This window comes from Phycodurus eques, chromosome 5 (assembly GCF_024500275.1).
Source record: "Phycodurus eques isolate BA_2022a chromosome 5, UOR_Pequ_1.1, whole genome shotgun sequence".
NCBI lineage: Eukaryota > Metazoa > Chordata > Actinopteri > Syngnathiformes > Syngnathidae > Phycodurus > Phycodurus eques.
In genome coordinates this window covers 17,714,002-17,734,419 of record NC_084529.1, presented here as the reverse complement: position 1 = coordinate 17,734,419, position 20,418 = coordinate 17,714,002, and the positions used below count along the sequence as shown (strand labels likewise).

The window sequence follows — 20,418 nt, the reverse complement described above, 5'->3', positions numbered from 1 at the left end:
GTTTTATTGTCATTACATTTAATATGAACTTCTTTTTATACTTGGAACAAATTACTTTTTATTTAAATTATTTAAAGTATTTGGTGACTAGCATCCTGAAACAAATTGCGCTGGACTTCAGATGTTCGTGAATATGAAAAAGGGTTTTGTCATTAGTTGGCAAGTCCTCCAAAGTGTCCATACGGACATTTAGCCACGAACACAAAAGACGGCTAACACTTTAATAAGACGGCTTAATGAAGTATGTTAATGAGTTGGTCCTGGAAGAGTCATGAGGGTGTGTGGGTGTTTCATAACGATCAGTGCTTAAGCTACTTAGACATATTAGATGGGATGGAGAATGTGTGTGTGTGTTTGTGTGTTTCCGTGAAGATGATCTCAATCAATGGACCTCATCTAAATGAGCCGTCTGCTCTGTCATGTGATCCCGGTGTACGATGAGCCAGCAGCTAATCTTCTAGCCAGCACGCCTCAGCGTCTCCATAGCCAGTCGCCAATGCTGTGAACAAGTATTAGGACGCAGGGCTAATCTACCCACAGGAAGTGGATGGAACTAATGTAAACAGCCGCTACTCTTCTGGGAAGACATTCTGCAATATGTTTTGAGTATCTCTGTGGGAATTTTTGTGAAACTTGAAGAACATGATGGTACCTAAAATACTTCCCTGAGGAACTCCGGTCAAAAGTGTGACTGATAGTTACTTAAGATGGCTGACAAATCCTGTATGTGATGAATGCTATGCTTTATACTATAGATTTTGTGGACGAAACCATTCAGCCATAAGGTCACTCCACCTATAAAAATGAAAAAAAAATGCAGAGTCTGCGTGTATGTGGGACTTCTTGTTCATTTGTGTGGTCAGAGGTCAGTGGCATTGCTGCTATTATTGTTTCTTGCTACAAGGACAAGCAGGGTGCAACCTTGACAGAAAATGATCAGCTCTAAAACATTTCCCTGAGGAACTCCAATTAAAATTGATTCTGTTTGCTATTTGGACCCGCCATTTGTGTTACGCTGTGAAAAATCACATGATTGTTGTACGCTATATTATACTATACCATACTGCACACAATGTGAATGAAAGTATTTGGACACATGGCCATTCCATCCATCCATTCTATGTACCGTTTATCCTTCCTGGGGTCGTGGATGTGAAGCAACCTATCCCACCTGACTTTGGGCGAGAGGCGGGGTACACCCTGAACTGGTCGCCAGCCAATCGCAGGGCACATATAGTCAAATAACAACCATTCACACTCACATTGACACCTACGTCCAATTTAGAGTTTTCAATCAACGTCCCATGCGTGTTTTTGGGATGTGGGAGGAAACCGGAATGCCTGGAGAAAAACCCACACAGGCACCTGGCCATCACCGTAGGTTAACCTCGATTATATATAATTATATAATATATAAAAACAACCCGACACACACACACACACGTTTTGCTGAATAACTATTGCCCATATTGTAGCACAAAATGAATAAGAACGATTCGTGAACAACAAACTGATATCCCTTTTCTTTCTATATGCACATATAGGTAGCACATATCCACACACACACACACACACACAAGGTGGCTTCACTGCAGTAAGGTGTCATGAACACGGGCATGAATGAATCATCAGAAAAAAGAAGAGGAGCCACTCCAGCCACAACCTGCGTGGTCACCCACTGATGCCATCCCATCGTACAGCCAGCAGCAGCAGCACCAGCAGCATGCCAACTTGTCACCATGACGACAACCCTGCCACCAGCTTGCCAGCGCTTTAAGATGGTTGTTGCCTGCCTGCCTGCTGGGGTCATTGGGTTCATGTTGCTGAACCTGCGCCATCTCTGCTTCATTGCAGAAGGGGGGGGGGGGGGGGTCAAGAGCAGGGGCATGGTGTGTGTGTGTGGTGGGAGGGGGGGGGGGGGGGGCTTGTAACCTTAAGCAAGGTGGGACGAGTCAACCAACTGGCTGCATTAATCCCGTTACTTTGGATCAAGCCTTGGACGAGTGCCTCCTCTTAACGTCAAGCCACATTTAACTGACTTGATCCTGCCCTCGTTGTTTTCCTCCACACTATATAAGGTGGATACAAAAAAAAGGGTTCGGAAAATAGGATTGATAACAAAACTGATTGATGACAAAAATGAAAAAAACGAAAAACAAAAACAAACAAAAACAGCAGCAACATCAAAGCAGGCAGCAGCACACACGCAAATGGTGAGCACAGAAATAACAACAAGACGTACCTTTGCGGTAGACGAGACACTTGGCCGGAGAGTTGCGCGACTAGAACGAGGAGAGGAGCGGCGATCGTGCATGCGCGTGCGCGTGCGCGTGTGCAGACGGAGGAGGAGGAGAAGGAGGAGGTGGAGGAGGAGGAGGAGACTTGGCAGATGCAGCGTGGCGGCGGTGCGGTGCCGTGCGCGTCGGGATGCGGCAACGGCCGTCCGCAGACAGCCGTGCGTGTGCACGGTGCAGCGCGATGGGGATGGCGGGGTAGGGGGCGCGCATGGCTCAGCATTAACTCACACGCCGCTGTGCGCGCGCGTGTGAGCGCGCGTGACATCGCACCAGCAATCTCACAGCCCGTCGTGCGGTCAATGTTGGTGACGTCACCAAAGGGACAGAAGCAATACAGATAGATAGATAGATAGATAGATAGATAGATAGATAGATAGATAGATAGATAGATAGATAGATAGATAGATAGATAGATAGATAGATAGATAGATAGATAGATAGATAGATAGATAGATAGATAGATAGATAGATAAAGTACAATAAAGTTAAAAGCTGATTGTCTTCAAAAATATTTTATTTCAAGGTGGGTACGAAGCAATTGAGTTGTGTTAAAATAAACTCAACTCCTAATCATCATCATAGTAGAATAAATGACGTAAAAAAAAACAACAACAACTTGTGAGTACAAAGCAATACATCCATCCATTTTCTGAGCCCCTTCTCCTCACTAGGGTCGCGGGCGTGCTGGAGCCTATCCCAGCTATCATCGGGCAGGAGGCGGGGTACACCCTGAACTGGTTGCCAGCCAATCGCAGGGCACATACAAACAAACAACCATTTGCACTCACAGTCACACCTACGGGCAATTTAGAGTCTCAATACAGTTGGGTTAGAATAGACAAACTAGTAATAATAATCATTTTTAAAATGTATAGGTTTAAAAAATGTTAATACATAGCAATAAAGTTGGGTTTAAAAATATATAATATAGTAAAACAAAAGGCGGTTAAAAGGTGTTAAAATATTTTTTTAAATTAAAGTTGAGTACAAAGCAATAAAGTCAGGCAAAACCAAATAAAATAAATAATAATGTAAATAATAATAATAATAATATAGTAAAATAAGTTCAAAGGTGCTTGCAAGAGGCATCTGTTATTTTAAAAGTGAGCACAAAGCAATAAAGTTGGGTTTATTAATAATAACTATAAATAAATAGTACAACAGATAAGGTTAAAATGTGATATGTTCTTTTTCCCCCAAAATACATGCGTACTTTTTGAATATGGAATTCACAGTTTTGCCGCCAGTTGCACCACGTGCCCGCAAGAGGGGGCAAAACATCAGTAGTTTGCTGACATTTGCAAAAGCAAAGCCTGTCAATCTTTTCGGGTCAAGGGAAGACGGAAACGTCCGTTAAAATTAACTCCCATGTGCATTATTAGCTATATTATATATGTCGTTGATTTTTGTGCTGCGGGATAGTGTAAAATGTCCCCTAATTGGGCCGTTCATTATTCATTTACAACAAATGTATCTTTGTTCATCTATCTATGCCAGTGATGTATAGTGACAGGCAGAACAATGAAATGTTTTCCCATTAGATGGCAATTAACCTTTGTATTCAGTTTTGTAACCTTTTTGCTTGGTGGTATGCCATGAGATTTTCATCCACCCCCACCCCCTCCCCAAATGTAAAACATGTGCCTTGACTCAGTAAATGTTGGGGAAAAAAATCTACATTATGTTGCTAAATAAAGTGACCTATAATATGAGCTCTCTTATGATGCAGGCGATCGCGTAATTTGGGATCAGTCTCAACGCTTTGCATAATTAAACAGTAGCTTCAATAATACGTGACGCAATGAAGCACTCCGGAAGGAAGCCCCTGCCCACCTGAAAATTGACACAATACTTTGGAGGCATATTAGAAACATAGTCCATCCCCTCCTGAGACACGAATTAAAGATGCAATTATATTCAACAATGAGCGCAACAAAACAACAGCTGGATGTGGACGGAGAAAAGCAAATTGATCTTCTGCACCTCGTTTGACTCAACTGTCAGCTGGATGTTTTCTTTGCGTTGTGAATACGATGAATCCATTTTAATTCAGCGAGAGCGAAATCTGTTTGTACAGCGGGTGGATTACGAAACTACAACACCCACAGGCCTCGGGCACAGCTATAAAAGAGAAAATATTGACACAGAGCGGACGCTATGGGTTGTTCCTTCTACAAACATGCACAAAAGTGCTGAGACACACCTCTTGAGCCATTAGCTAATCAATCAGGGGTTACACTTGGAACACTTGCTCGTAATTGGAGCTTCTTGGCAAATTTGTTTATTTATTTTTACTTTTGCATAAATGCATGTCTCTATCACCTACAGCGGATATTTAAAAAAACTAAAAAAAACATTTTTTTTTAAAGTCTACACCCAAGCAGGTTTTGTGAACGCATGTTAAATGGTAGTCCGCGCACAACTGCTGCCATTTAAGGTACCTCAAATAAAGTTCTGATGTTCTAGTAGACCTTTCCTGACATTTCTTTTTGTTTAACAGAAGCCTGAAGGCTTTGTGCTAACACAGAGTGCAGTTTAAAACCGCATTCCCTCCACCTCCGATTCCATCTGAAGAAAAACGGCCCCAACGCGTGACGCTGCCACCATCATGCTTCACCGTAGGAATGATTTTCTTTTGCTGATGAGCAGTGCTGAATTTGTGTCAAACATGCCTTTTGGAATGATGGCCAAAAAAGTCGGACCATAACGCATTTTTCCACATGCGTGTGGGGGATTTCAAGTGTGCTGTTGCAAAATGGAGCCAGGTTCAGATGCCTGTCTTTGCGAGATAAACCCCAACCTGAAAAGGCATGTGCGAGCAAGGCGGCCTACAAACTTGGCTTAGTAACACCGCTCCTGTCAGGAGGAATGGGCCAACATATCTGCCAACTGTGGAAGGATATTCAAAACGTTTGACCCAAGTCATACAGTTTAAAAGTAATAGCACTATATACTACTGAAATGTATGTAAACATCTGTTATTTCAAGAAAGTAATACAAAATGTCTTTAAAAAAAAAAATCATTGTCATTATTTTGGCATTTAGCGAACAGAAATAACTATGGTCATCGTAATTGACATAAAACAGGAAAAGTTTAGTCTGATTTCATGTCACACAGTAAGAAATAAAATAAGTGTCTTTTTATATACTGTAGCGTATGTAAACTTCTGGTTTCAACGGTATCTACCTAGCAACCTCTGCATTATACACGCACAAGCTAGCTTTCGTTGCGTTTAATCGATTCTGTGAGACAACAACACGAATATTGGTAATGCCCATTAAACGGTGCAGTAGACAAGTGCACTGGCAAGCAGTCGTTGCAAATGTAAACTCTTAACCCGACTTCGTTGCCTCTGGCCATTTAAGTGTTTTACTAGACAGCACGAGACGAGGCAATGTGCACAGAGGTGGAATGAACAGCGTAAAAGGCTCTTCCGCAAAGGTCCACAATGGGAATTTATGACAGCTCCCGTGAAGGCGTACCGGCGGCTGACACTGCTTGTAAGTGTTCCGCATATACCGTCATGTCAGCGTGTCGCATGACAGAGGAGGAAACACACAAGAGCGACCGCAGTACGTTCACAAGGTCAAAGCGGTCACACGGGCAGTGAATCTCCTGGAAACCTCTGTCCGATTGAATGCCTTCGTAAATCCCAAGGGAGCGAGTGGTGAAACCTTGCTGGGCTTTCTTTTCTTTCTTCTCAGACTGAAACGCACGAACGCACACACGCCGCTTCGCCGAGGTGAACCAAACAAGCTCACCAGTTGTGTCACTTGGCGCTGGAGGTCAGGACAGGAAGTGTTGCGCAGCAAAAAATTGAACCGGTGAGTCTTCCTTTACTGCCTGATCAGCCACGTATCGCCACTACTTCAATGACAATGACCTCCAGTATCTCACCTCATAACTACTACTGGTAACTACCTACAAACCTACCTATACCATTCTGCATACAATTGATTATTTGGGGGGGGGGGGGGGGTTACCCCTCTTTTAATATTAAAATACTGAAATAAGAGAAGAAATAACAATGAAACAAGGGAGAATGAATGTGTTTGGCTGTCATTAAGGGCTGCAATAAAGAAGGCTTCAATATTTATTGCATAACAATTATTTGTCAGTCTAACAGCCGAGACCAATGAATCGGAGTCCATCTGTCAATATTCAACCTCCAGACAGACAGACAGACACACACACACACACACACACACACACACAAATGACAACTGCATTTTATGTGTCAACCTGCATATTGATTACATCGTGTTCCGTAACAAGCGAGTTCTTAATGAAGCTTCTCCACGGCCAGCTGGGACTACTAAAGCAATAACCCTCGTGTCATGCGAATCGTAATTTTGACTTCCTTTTTAAATAACCATTGCGCAGACGTTTATGACGGGAAAGCGCAGGGGATATCGGTAAAAGGCTCCGTTGTTGAGCCGGGAAGCGCTAGCCCGACATCAGGGAAAAAGAGCTTCCCAACTGTATCATCGAATATCGCTGCGGCCGCTGTTAGTAGCAAGTGCCTCATCTCAAGCCTCATCACTTTTCAGCTGTTCAATAAAAATGCCATCGCGGGGGGGGGAGAAGGTTGTAGAGTGGTCGCAACTGGTTGTAAAAAAAACAGTGTGGGTCGGAGCATGAGCATGAACTTTTGCCACAGCTTGGATATATATACATTTATTTTTTTATTGTTACTTTAGTTAGTAAATCGAGGATGGTGAATCCGAAATCTGACCAAGCGCCGGAGTCATTCTGGGACTACATGGATGCACGTCGGCCATTTAGCGTATTGTTTTTAGGCGTTGCTAAACCTAGCCTAACCACTACTAACAACCCTTTTACCTATTTTCAGTCACAACATCCAATGTTGACACAAAATGACTGACGGCACGCCGGAAGACGGATTTTAGCGGTAGTGGGAGATTGACGGTGGGAATAAAAAGGAGTGTGGGGGGACATTAACAACAGGAACCTTATTAGACAGTTTTGTTCTGACCTTTCAAAAACGTGGACTATGCTACACGCTGTCCAAGAATTGCCTGTGTGGGGCATCGTTATTCCATCGTCATTATGTAAACAGAATCAGCAGAATGAGTCATCAAACCTCCGCCACCCAAACGCAATGACAAAAATTCACATTTCTCGCAATTTAAAGACGTCCATCTTCAGTTCACAAACTTTTGCCTTCATCAAACTCGAGGAAAACGCTTTAATCCTAAAATTAAAGTATTACAATTAAAATTCAGTATGTCACTGTCACATTTCGCGCAGCTTGAACATTAACACTGTGTTTAAACATGAGAGTAAAACCCCAAATATACTTAAATAATGAATTCATTCAATTGTATTCCACATAAGTTAAAAATTGTATCGACATAAATGTTTTCGGGGGGAAAAAAACAGTCATAAAAGATTCAATCCAAATGTATCGTACTTAAAAGTTAAAAGTACAACTGAATTGTACTTAACAAATGGACTGTAGTGGATTTAAATAATAATAATAATAATATAAAAACGTAGTACACACGGTTTGAACATTTAATTCAGTGATTCTTCACTTACCACTAGAGGGGGCCAATGAACCACTAATGACCCAAAATTGTCAGCTTCTGACCAAAATGGCTGACTTCCTGTTCATGTTTTTCAGGCATGTGTTGTGTGCTCGAGATTATTTTGTGGGGTCGACTCATAGAAGACACGATTGACAACCCAATGTCATTTTGCTCAGAGAAACGTCATTCTTTTCATCCGCATTAAGCATCAATCGGCTTCTACAGTCCAACCCCACGAGAACGATTAAATCTCAAAGGTCAAAGGGCAAAGTCCCGAGGCTGAAAGGAATGGTGCTAAACCGGCATTAGGAAAACGAAAGATATGCGACCTGAGGTAAGAGGCTAAAACCTCCGATTGTTCCGATTTTAGCCGTAAAAATACTCCTTTAAGCACACAATGATGAAACTTAATGACGTGTGGAAGCACCTTTTTCTCTTTATGTCCCGATAAGGAAGAATTAGAGCGAAGAATTAGAGAGAACACAATAGCGCTTGTTAATTTAAAGACTTTTAAACACACGCAGAATTTATCATTTTTTAAAGACAACACGTTTTGGTGGATTGACTGCTCTGTGAACTTTTGGAAGCTTAGTGCTACAACAGAGAAGTCAAATTAGCCATTATGCAGTATGTGGCAACTTAAACTTCTTCTTTTTTTTTTTTTTTAAGCATATGTCATAACTTCAGTTTGCATTTAAATTTCTTTTCAAATGGAAAAAAAAATGGAAAATTTAAATTTGTGGTTCGACAAACCAAATTTGGTCATGTAAACGTAAAACATTTTTTTAAATAAACATTTCTCTCGAAAGAAAACAGTTATATACATAAAACATGTTTGATAAATTAGACTACAATAAAAAAAAAATAACTGATTCATTTAGATGTCTTTAACGTAAAGAAAAAAATATATCTGGGAAATAAACCACATTTGTGAATGTAAACTTAATGTTTTATTTAATTGTATTTTTTTCCTTAAATAATAAAAGATCAATTCATAAGGACAGGAACCCTTCTTGGTAACTTGAACTTCTTTTATATATACATTTTTATATATATATATATATATATATATATATATATATATATATATATATATATATATATATATATATATATATATATATATATATATATATTGAACATTATTAAAAAATAGGGAGTTACTTTATGTATACACATAAAGGAAACAAAATGACAATTTCTAACAAAAAATATAAAATGAATACATTTATAGAACAGAAACTTAATTTTGTGTTCACTTTTTAAGTAAAAAAAGATTAATTCATAGAGTGAGAAAGCATGTTGTTTAAGTTTAACAATATTTGTATTAATTTACATTTATTTTGGATTAAAAAACATAACCATCATGTATGGGATTACATAGTCATAGTTTACCCACTATAACATGAATAAGAAATACAAGAAATGAAATACAGTATTGATGTCGGCCATGATGAATGTTCAATGAGTCTGACTGTAATTTAGACGCATTGGCAAACCGAAAAACGTTTGTCTTGCCCAAAGGTCATCCCCAGTGAAGTTGAAAGTGTTTTCCTGAGTGAACGAGCGAGAGCAACTTCAATCGATAAGTCCTCTGAAGAAGTTTAAAGCAAACTAACGAACCCCCCCTTCCGGCGCCAAATACAGTCGGCCCGATGCAGGCAGCTCGTGGACTGACTGCGCGCTTCCCCCCCCCCCCCCCCCCCCAGTGGAAATGTTTGCTTCTTCTCTCATCTATTTCTGACCACCTCCCTCCTTTGAAATGCGATTGATCGTCCTTGTGCATGTTGGTAATCAATAGAGGCAGCCGCCATCCTTATTCCCGCGCCGTACGTTTCAAGCGAAAGGTGTTCAGCGGTGTTTCTTCTCACCCTCCAAATCTACCATCGTTACGTCTGTATTGCTACGACACATTTTATTGAAGAGAGAAAATCTTCTTTAATATCCTCCACTGCCTAATATTCTTTTGAATAAAGAAAAACAAAAACATTACATTTCCATGTTTCCATTATGTGCACTGCATTACACAGTGAGATGTTTCTAATGTTTCGACCCGACAGCCGACTGGCAACCAGTCCAGGTGTTCCCCGAAAGTTAACTGGGAAATTCGGAACTTGTTTTTTGTCAGGTCTCATCTTGCGCAAAGATCCCCTTGAAAACCAAAAACGTGCCACCACTCTGCACTGACCTTTGACATCCAAGGAGAAATGGGCGGAGTGGCGCGTTATGAACAGCCGCAGCTGCTGCTGGAGGTCGCAGCGGTTGAGGTCCACGTCCCAAGATCGGATTCCTGCGACAGGAAGGAAAGGAAGAAGGTTTCATCCCTGCCGCATCCATCATATAATGAACACCGAGTAAAAGTCTTTTCTAGCGTCTCATCTTCAAAAAAAAAAAAAAAACAATATTACAAATTCGATTCGCTCGGTAAGAGCAGGAAGTGAGATTGTGTTTCAGTCCAGCGAGATAAAACACACTGGAGCCTTTTGTGTTTTGACCTTAAAATGTTCCCTCACAGCGGAGCGCAGTCTGTTCCTACAAATGCTGACTCACTCCTGGCTCTCGTTCTCCAATAGGCCGATCACGTGACCGGGGAGAAAATGAACACCTTTTGGAATTATAATAATAATAATAACAAACGAGGCGGGAAGGTGGCCAAGTGCGCACCTCACGGCTCTGAGGTCGGTCGGGGCTTCCAATCCGGCCCGTGGGTTTGATTTTTGCAAAGTGTAAAACACATTAACAGCAACATTTCAATAAAAGGAAACGTTCTTTCTAATTTTGTCCTCTGGAGGTCACACCGACATTTTATTTCTGTGAAAATGAATGCCTACTGTAAAAATAGCGTAAGACACGGAATATTGCAAAATGTCATTCCAAAGAGGCGAGTTTAGTGGAACCCTGTCGTGTTTGGTTCTTGCAACTCGTGTTCATTTACTGCATCCTCTTTCTCAAAAGTACGTTTTTCCAGATGGATGTGGAAATGTACATACATTTAAATTTTAACGTTGTTTTATAAAAGACACATACATTACTCTGTATAGATCAACTTTTATCTGTAAGTTGCACATGTAAAAGGAGAAACTGATTCATAATGTTGAAATTGCGCTCATTTTGTTGAGAAATTTCAGATTGCACACATGATTTGCAACAAGATATTAAACCAAAAATGTGAATATTTTCAGAATGTACTTGTAATTATTACCTGTAAAACAATGGGATACATTTGGAATAGAAGAGAGCTTATTGATCCACGAATATACTGGGCCTGCTTAATTGATCACACTGAACAAAATGAGTTTGACACCCCCTCTGTACATAATTACTGGCCTTAAAACCAGGAAAAAAGGACAGTCCACGCTAAAACCATCCTATAGAGACCTATATAATCATTTCAATACATTTGGCCTGTTTTCTCAATCTTGGTCAAATGACATCAAAGGGTTTGTTGAGTACGAGAACGCTTGAGCTTTTTGCCACGTGGAAGTACGTGTGCCGTCACGGCGAAAAGGTCTATTCAGTGACGAGTCGGCCTTGGCTCGGCACGGGCCAACAGTGCCGCAGCGATAGCGGCCGCTCGCGGGCCGACACTGTGACGACCCCCCCGCAGTGAACACGTGACGAGCGGGCGAGCCACACCGATGAAAACGGACGCAGTTGCCGTGGCGTCACACTGACGACGAAAAGTGTGGCTGATGATTTTTGCTGAGCATTCTCATGAAGGTTCTCAGCATTTGACTGGCGATTTGCCCTAACTTGTTCTTTTTCTTCTGTGGTGTCTGTTGACAGTTGGCAGAGCAGCTTAATGGCGCATTAGTGCCAGCCAACTGATGCTGTCCTTCCAACTGCAAGGAAACCAATGTCAATAGATAGTGGCTGGATGTAATGAAGTTTGCTGGCGCCATCAAGAGGTGGTGTTCCGAAGTGCACTGATATCTCAAATTTTGGGCACCACTTTAAATTGGTTTTGGAGTTGTTCCAGAACTGAGGATATTTTCTGCTCCCCTCCACGATATTTCAAAGAATCCATACACAAAATAGGCAATAAGAGTGATGATTCCTTTATTTAAAAATACCAACGACCTCTTGCACCTTCTAAATCGGTTGGTTATTTACTCTTGTCCCTCCCCCAACTGACATATCAAATAGAAAGAGATGAAGTTGAAATCAGCTTTTAGGGGCGGGGGGGGGTGATTGCATTGCTCCATGTTCCTTGTAATTGTTAAAACATTGTTTTATCACAGACATATTTTGAATAGTAGAAAAATTATGTTTATTATTTTGTTTCTCAACATAAACGCAAACCTTTACCAAAACCTTTTTAAGCCATCTCGAGGAAGAGGGAAAAAAAGTGAGCTACATGACTCAGCAGAAATGACATCAGCAAGTCAAATAGACCGGAGGTAAGTCCTCACGTCTATTTTTCAATGTTTTATAATGAAGTGTGTGACTCGATCAAACACAACCATGTTGTTCACAATAGATTCTCATCATCATTCTTCAGTTAAGTTTGTTCTTTTTACTATAGTGAGGACTCTAAAGGAGGTAAATGGGTCATTTCAGACTGCATGGGACTAATGGTGCAATGCTGCGCCAATATTTACAGTAGGTTCGTGATGACACGCAAACATTTGCATCAGTTGAACACTTTTCACGCGGGACAGGAGACTTGCCCACTCACCGGCCTCGATGTGCGCGCGGGCGGCGTCCAGCTGCCGCTCGGTGCCAATGTCGCCGATCACGACCAGAACGTAGTGGCCTGCCCGGTTGAAGGGTGGCCCGCGTCGGCGTCTCCCGCCACCTCCTCCTCCAGTGCGGTACCGTAGGAGCTCCTCAAAGGCGGGCAGCCGCACGCACGATCCCCCCTCGTCCTCCTCCACCGCCGGGAGAGCAGCCCGCACCGGCATCTCCATGGCAACACGCCTCGGGGATGACTCCGTCATCGCCATGACAACCGGCCTCGTGCAGGCGGGTGATGGCGAACACGGTGGAGGTGGTGGAGTGAGGGAGTGAGAGGATGCTGAGTAAGCGATGAGGGAGAGGGAGGAAGAATGAAGTGAGGGGGGAGGGGAAAGGGAGGGAGGGAATGAGGGAGTGAGTGAGGGGGGGAGAGAGGGGAGAGAGATATAATGAAGGAGAGGGAGAGAGGGAAAATGAGGGAGTGAGTGAAGGGGGAGAAAGAGAGAATAAAGGGGAGCGGGAGAGAGGTTTGGGAGTGAGAGAAGGGAGCGGAGGGGCGCGTGAGCGGAGGAGGGGGGTGACCATGCGGTGACAACGCGAGAGATTGCGTGATTTCCGAAGACGAAAAACATGGTGGCGCCCCTTGCGTAGACTTTTAAAAGCAGCTATTACGAGACAAAAGTCTTGTCCTTTTTCAGAGGCAGATGGTAGTTTCGGTAACTCGTAGAGAGCCACTTGCGATTCGCGCAGCTACGTCAACGCCAACTCGTCCGTCGTGGAGGATCTGAGCTGCCGCCGAAGAGAAAAAAAAAAAAAGGGGATTCTTCCGCTTCAACCGAGGAGTTACTCGATTCGACTGTCCCGAGTGGCCTCCTCTCAATCGACAAGAAATTGTCAATTACACTTGATTTGCTTCGCCAAGAGATCGCCCAACTAAGAAAGAGTTTGGATTTCCTCGTCCAGGGAAGCAAGCGCGTCCCATCATTGCAAAGTTTGAACACTTTCAGCAAAAAGTGTTTGTGAAATCCAAAGGTCGGGAGCTCAAAGGGACTTGGCTCGGCATGAGCAACCAGTTCCCCGAGGAAATCAACGAGAGGCATAAAATTGATGAAGAATCACCGTGAGAAAGGCAAACGAGCGTGGCCAGTTGTCGATAAGCTATATGTCGACGGCCAACTGTTTCGTGACGCCAACGTCACGCCCTGGCTCTTCTTTTTTTGATCTGTCGTCTTTATGAATTGTCAAAAGTGTATTGGAGCTTGTGTCATTCTTTCCACTTTTGCTTCGATCAACAAAACAAAAACAAAAGGGAATCACGCATGCCACCAGCATGAATTCTCCTATCTCCTCCTGCTTTCCTGCTCTGCTTTGTTTCCACACACGCTAAACACACAAGTCGCCCCAAAACGCTTCTTGCGCACGACAAACAACCACCACACACCGTACTATCCCCTTGTCACTGTTTGTTTTCTATGTTCAGCGTTTGTTCGTTATTCTATGTAGCCTCGTTTTGCTCGACTTAAATATAGCATCTCTATCACCCTCTCGAAATAACATTGGTCAACAAATACCCCCAAAAAATCTCCTGAAAACAACAGCAAAGAACACATAGTACCCAATCTATTTAAAATTATGAAACACGCACCCATCATAGGTCACACTCAACTTGTGTGTCATGGAATGTCAAATAATATTCATAAAGGTCAAATAAGTAGCCATATGAACACAGCCTCATTTAAACTATTGCTAAAGCCAGGTAAAGACCCCACTCTCCCGGCGAATTATCGGCCCTTATCTCTGATGAATATAGATATCGAGATTATCTCGAAAGACCTCGCAGCGAGACATGAAAAGGTATTCCCGTCGATAACCCACTACGACCAGACAGGCTTCATTAAAGGTAGAAGTTCCACAAATAATGTCAGACGTCTGTCGAATTTAATAAGCATGTCACAGCGTAAACACTCAACGCAATCATCATGTCACTTGACGCAGAGAAAGCTTTCGATAAAAGTTAACTGGGCTTTAACTGTTTGCAGTACTTTGCAAATTTGTCTTCGGAGACTCCTTTACACATTGGATAGCAACATTATACAATTCGCCAAAAGCGACAGACACCACAAGTAGGATCACTTCACAAAGTTTTACTTTACAGAGAGAAACGAGACAAGGATGTCCACTCTCACCAATGCTATTTGCAATATTCATCCAAACTCTTGCTGCTGCTCTACGTCAGAATGCTAATGTTAAAGATATCTGCTCACGAGTGACAGAACACAAAATCAATCTGTATGCTGATGATATTCTTCTTGACTCACAGGAACCCAAGTAATCTCTTCAGGCAGTCTTCAATCTCATTCAAACATTTTCATAAATATCAGACGACTCGATCAACTGGACAAAATCGACAATACTCCCAATAACAGCAAACTCGTGGACTCCTGCAGGTCAAATCCCAGATTACCCCATTCCCATAGGAAACAGGAAGTATTTCGGTATTAATATTTCGCCAAAACTCACAGAGCTAACCAATCTAAATTACACACCACTTCTGGATAAAAATCTCAGCTGATTTACGACGCAGGAATAACTTGCCTACATCATTACTGGGAAGAATAGGCCACAATAAAAATGAAAACCTTCCCTCAAATTAATTATTTATTCTCAATGATTCCATTTAAGACCACATTTAAATGGTTTCAAACATTAGATTCTACAGTAATAAATGATTATTCCAAAAATAAGAACAATAGAATTAGTCTATCCACTCTTCAGAAAAGTAAACAGGAGGGATTCCAAAATGCTCCCAACTTTAAACACTATTATTTAGCGATCCAATTACAATACCTCATCAAATGGTTGCACCACAATGAGGACTATGATTCTTGGCTACAATTGGAACAAACAGACTGCAACAACATCAAACTGCCAAAACTTCCATTTCATCCAAGTCTTCGTCGCCATAAATGCTTCAAGTGCCCAATAATCGCATCCACCTTAACGGCTTGGTGGCAAAGTTGAGAATCTGCAGGATCTCAATTGGCTCCCAGTATGATCTCCCCAATCTGCCATAATCCAGATTTCAAAATTAATACTATATCTCTTTATTTTAGTACATGAGGACAACATGGAATTGACCACCTACCACAACTATTTAACAATAATGTTTTTAGGACACGTGATGAACTGTTCAATGACTTCCAAATAACACACGGAAACTTTCTTCAATACAATAAATTAAAAGCAGCAATAAAAATAAATAAATAAATACAAAGAATACCAACACTCCAGAGCACCCAAGAACTGCCGGAGTTTCTCAGGCAAATAGTGAAGCTTCTTCCGCAAAGTAAAAGAAACCTTTCAAAAGTTTTTAAAGAAATTGAACGCACTAAATCAATGCACTTACCAATCACTCAATGGGAAGAAGACCTTTCCATGTCTGCTGACCGTAGCTACTGGATACAGATTTGTAACAATATGTTTAGAATGACAAAAACCACAACTCTACAGCTTATACAATATACAGTGCTCCATAGAACACACTTTACTCAGTACACTCTGCATAAACTGGGCTTCTCTCCATCTAATATATGCGCACAATGCACCAAAAATACCCCAGACACATATTCTCATGCTGTATGGGAAAGTACACCAATTCAATGCTTTTGGTCTTCGATTACACAAAAACTCTCTTACGTTTTGAATGTCAGGATTCCACTTTCCTCAAGATTGTGCATACTTGGTGACTTAAGCATAATCGACCTCCCTAATCAATATTCACAATCAGTACCTGTTGTGTTAGCTACCTCTAAGAAAACAATTCTATTAAACTTGGAAAAACAAACAAGCTATTTACATCAATCACTGGCTAAATCTCATCACAGAACATATTGCAGAACGAACAAATCAAGTACATATACAGTGGGTACGGAAAGTATTCAGACCCCCTTAAATTTTTCGCTCTTTGTTATATTGCAGCCATTTGCTAAAATTATTTAAGTTCATTTCCCCCCCTCTTTAATGAACACAGAGCACCCCAGATTGACAGAAAAAAATTGAATTGTTGAAATTTTTGCAGATATATTAAAAAAGAAAAAGTGAAATATCACACAGCCATAAGTATTCAGTATTTAGTGAAAGCACCCTTTTGAGCCAAGACAGCCATGAGTCTTTTTGGGACTGATGCAACAATTTTTCACACCTGGATTTGGGGATCCTCTGCCATTCCTCCTTGCAGATCCTCTCCAGTTCTGTCAGGTTGGATGGTGGACAGCCATTTTCAGGTCTCTCCAGAGATGCTCAATTGGGTTTAAGTCAGGGCTCTGGCTGGGCCATTCAAGAACAGTCACGGAGTTGTTCTGAAGCCACTCCTTCGGTATTTTAGCTGTGTGCTTAGGGTCGTTGTCTTGTTGGAAGGTGAAGCTTCGGCCCAGTCTGAGGTCCTGAGCACTCTGGAGAAGGTTTTTGTCCAGGATATCCCTGTAAATGGCCACATTCATCTTTCCTTCGATTGCAACCAGTCGTCCTGTCCCTGCAGCTGAAAAACACCCCCACAGCATGATGCTGCCACCGCCATGCTTCACTGTTGGGACTGTATTGGGCAGGTGATGAGCAGTGCCTGGTTTTCTCCACACATGTCACTTAGAATTAAGGTTCTATCTTGGTCTCATCAGACTCGATAATCTAATTTCCCCACTATCTTGGAGTCCTTCACGTGTTTTTTAGCAAACTCCATGCGGGCTTTCGTGTTTCTTGCACTGAGGAGAGGCTTCCGTCGGGCCACTGTGCCATAAAGCCCCGAATGGTGGACGGCTGCAGCGATGGTTGACTTTCTAGAAGTTTCTCCCATCTCCCGACTGCATCTCTGGAGCTCAGCCACAGTGATATTTGGGTTCTACTTTACATCTCTCACCAAGGCTCTTCTCCGCCGATTGCTCAGTTTGGCCGGGCGGACAGCTTTAGGAAGCGTCTTCCATTTAAGGGTTATGGAGGCCACTGTGCTCTTAGAAACCTTAAGTGCAGCTGAATTTTTTTGTAACCTTGGCCATATCTGTGCCTTCCCACAATTCTGTCTCTGAGCTCTTCAGGCAGTTCCTTTGACCTCATGATTCTCCTTTGCTCTGACATGCACTGTGCGCTGTCAGGTCTTATATAGACAGGTGTGTGGCTTTCCTAATCAAGTCCAATCAGTATAATCAAACACAGCTGGACTCCAATGAAGGTGTAGAACCATCTCAAGAATGATCAGAAGAAATGGACAGCACCCAAGTTACAGTGTCACAGCAAATAGTCTGAAATACTTATGGCTGTGTGATATTTAAATTGTTCTTTTTTAATAAATCTGCAAAAAAATCAACAATTGTACATTGGGTACGTTAATGAGGGAAAACATGAACTTCAATTATTTTAGCAAATGGCTGCAATATAACAAAGAGTGAAAATTTTAAGGGGGTCTGAATACTTTCCATTACTATATGTCTGTGCTGTTTCCCGGTCCGGGCGCCCCGCCCCACTGCCCCCCTGGATTTTAGCACCATACACACTGACTGTTGTTTGTGCCTATGCACCAAACAGCAGTTCAGAGTACCCACCCTTTTTGGAGCCCTTAGAGAGGTGCTGAAGAGCGCTCCCGCTGGGGACTGCAATGTTCTGCTGGGGGACTTCAACGCTCACGTGGGCAACGACAGTGAGACGTGGAAGGGGCGTGATTGGGAGGAACGGCCCCACCCCGATCAGAACCCGAGCGGTGTTCTGTTATTTGACTTCTGTGCTCATCACGGATTGTCCATAACGAACACCATGTTCAAGCATAAGGGTGTGGTATTGGGTCCCTGCGGCCTCCTGTGGGTGGCTGGTTGTCGGGGCGACTCAGTGGGGCCGGCGGACTGCCCTGGGTCCCTCGGTGTGGGACGTGTCCCGTCCGCCGGGCTACTCTCGGATCGACCCCTGGGCCTCATCCTGTTTACAATTAGTGCTTTGTCTTTTGTCTTCGTTTCTCTCTTCCCTCTAGAAACTTTGTTCTGTTCGACTGATCGACTCTGATTCTCAATAAACATCAATTATAATACTAAGAAACCACAGCGGCAGCTTAAAACCTCCACCGTGACACAGTAAAACTATTGCGTCATAAAAGGGATACAGATCCTCCATTCTGCTTGACCTAACAGCCGAACAGGACAAAAAATAAAAAATAAAAGAGAGAGAAGGGGGTGAGATAATGAAGGGGAGACCGAGTTAGGGTGACTAGAGGGAGTGAGGGAATAGAGAGATGGAAGGGGTTAGTGAGGGGCGAGAGTGAGTGGGAGACAAAGGAGAAGAAGGCAAGAGAGAGAGAGAGGGCGGGAGACGGGGAAAGAGTGAGAAAGTGGGAGAGGTACAGAGAGTGGATAAGGGGAGGGGGAGCAGGAGACTGGAAGAGAGGGAGGAAGGTGAGAGAATGAAGAGGGAGAGTGACGGGGGAGGAAAGAGTCAGCGGAGAGAAGGAAATGGGGCGAGAGACTGAAAGAGAACGATGGGAGGGAGAGAGTTTGAGGGGGGAGTGCGAAAGAGAAAGAGGAGGTGAGAGTGCAGGAGGGGCTCGGGGGGAGAGTGAGTGAGTGAAGGGAGAGAGAGAGGGACAGAGGGAGTGAGAATGGTGGGGAGTGAGTGTAAAGGGGAGAGAGATTGATGGAAAAGGGGAAGAGAGTGAGGGGAAAGAGAGGGCGAGATGGGGAGCGAAAGCGTGATAGAGAGAAAGAGAAAGGTGTGTGTTAGGACGAGGGATTTTTCCTCTCAGTAATCGGTTGGAACCGACATCACAACTCCTTAAGCGTATTTTAAACAAAGTTTTTTTTTTTTAACAATTTCAACAATAGACGCTGAAAACAACGTGCATGTGTGTGCTCACTGCTGCACAACCGACCGCAAACAAGTGTGGTGTAGTACAGAGACTGACCTGTGAGGGGCAGCATGGTGCCACCGGGCATCCACACTGGAGGAGCGTGCTGTACAGTAGTCCTCGCTTTACAAACTGCCTGTCCGCCTACCACATCTTGCTGTGTCAGCAAAATAACAGGAATCCTGATACAGTTTCAAATGAGAGTCGTAAAAATAAACTTAATTTGTTTATCAAGTTTCTTCCACCCAGATTCAATCGGGTGGCAGATTCATATAACGGATGCTGCCATCTGCTGGACAAACTCTTTTATTCGAACTACCACCGAAGACATATTTAGTTCTCCGAGAGAAACCATCAGCATGACCAACAATAAAATACATTTACCGTAGTAGGTCTTAGTGTTAATAAAAAATAAACAAAAAAAAACTTTTTTTTCCCCTGAAATTATATTTAATATTGTAAGCCACTGTAATATTATGCACAGTTTGAACATTAACACTGTGCTTAATTATGGGGGGGAAAGTACTTTAACACTGATTCAATTAAAATGCATTCCACACAAAATTTAAATAAAAATTGCACTTAAAATGGTACAAAACAAACAGTTCTTACAGATGAAATACAGATGTATTGGATTTAGAATTATAACTGAACGGTACTTGGGCAATGATTTTTTTTTTCAGGAATCTCATCTTGTTGCTTATAAAGCCGCGTGTCTTCCGTAATGACAATGGGAGCATATAAAGAGGATTCCTACTTCCCAGAAAAAAATAAAAAATAAATAAATAAATAAACCCTGTGTAATGCATGTACACCTCTGAATAATAATTGTACTGTATGTACACTCAATGTGCATTAGGCATGAGAGACAAAAACACAACTAAAAGGTATGGATAATATTTGTACTTTTTTGGGGGGCGTGGATTATGTGTAAAAGTTGTACTTGTTTGAATAAAAAGGACCTTGTCTCTTCACTCCATCTAGTAGAATAGGGTACATAAATACAGACATGGA

The 20,418-nt window shown here is 42.4% G+C and overlaps 1 protein-coding gene across 2 annotated transcripts in view; it reads right to left on the bottom strand.

The window, feature by feature from the left end:
• map1ab (microtubule-associated protein 1Ab) overlaps positions 1–12,716 on the bottom strand; it is a 40,811-nt gene extending 28,095 nt beyond the window's left edge. For both annotated transcript variants that reach the window (XM_061677845.1, XM_061677846.1), the window contains exons 1-2: positions 12,529–12,716; positions 10,039–10,140 (exon numbers count right to left, since the gene is read on the bottom strand). The gene's annotated coding sequence lies outside the window, so the exon portion shown is untranslated. The remainder of the gene's footprint in view (positions 1–10,038; positions 10,141–12,528) is intronic.
• Between the last annotated feature and the right edge of the window lie 7,702 nt (positions 12,717–20,418).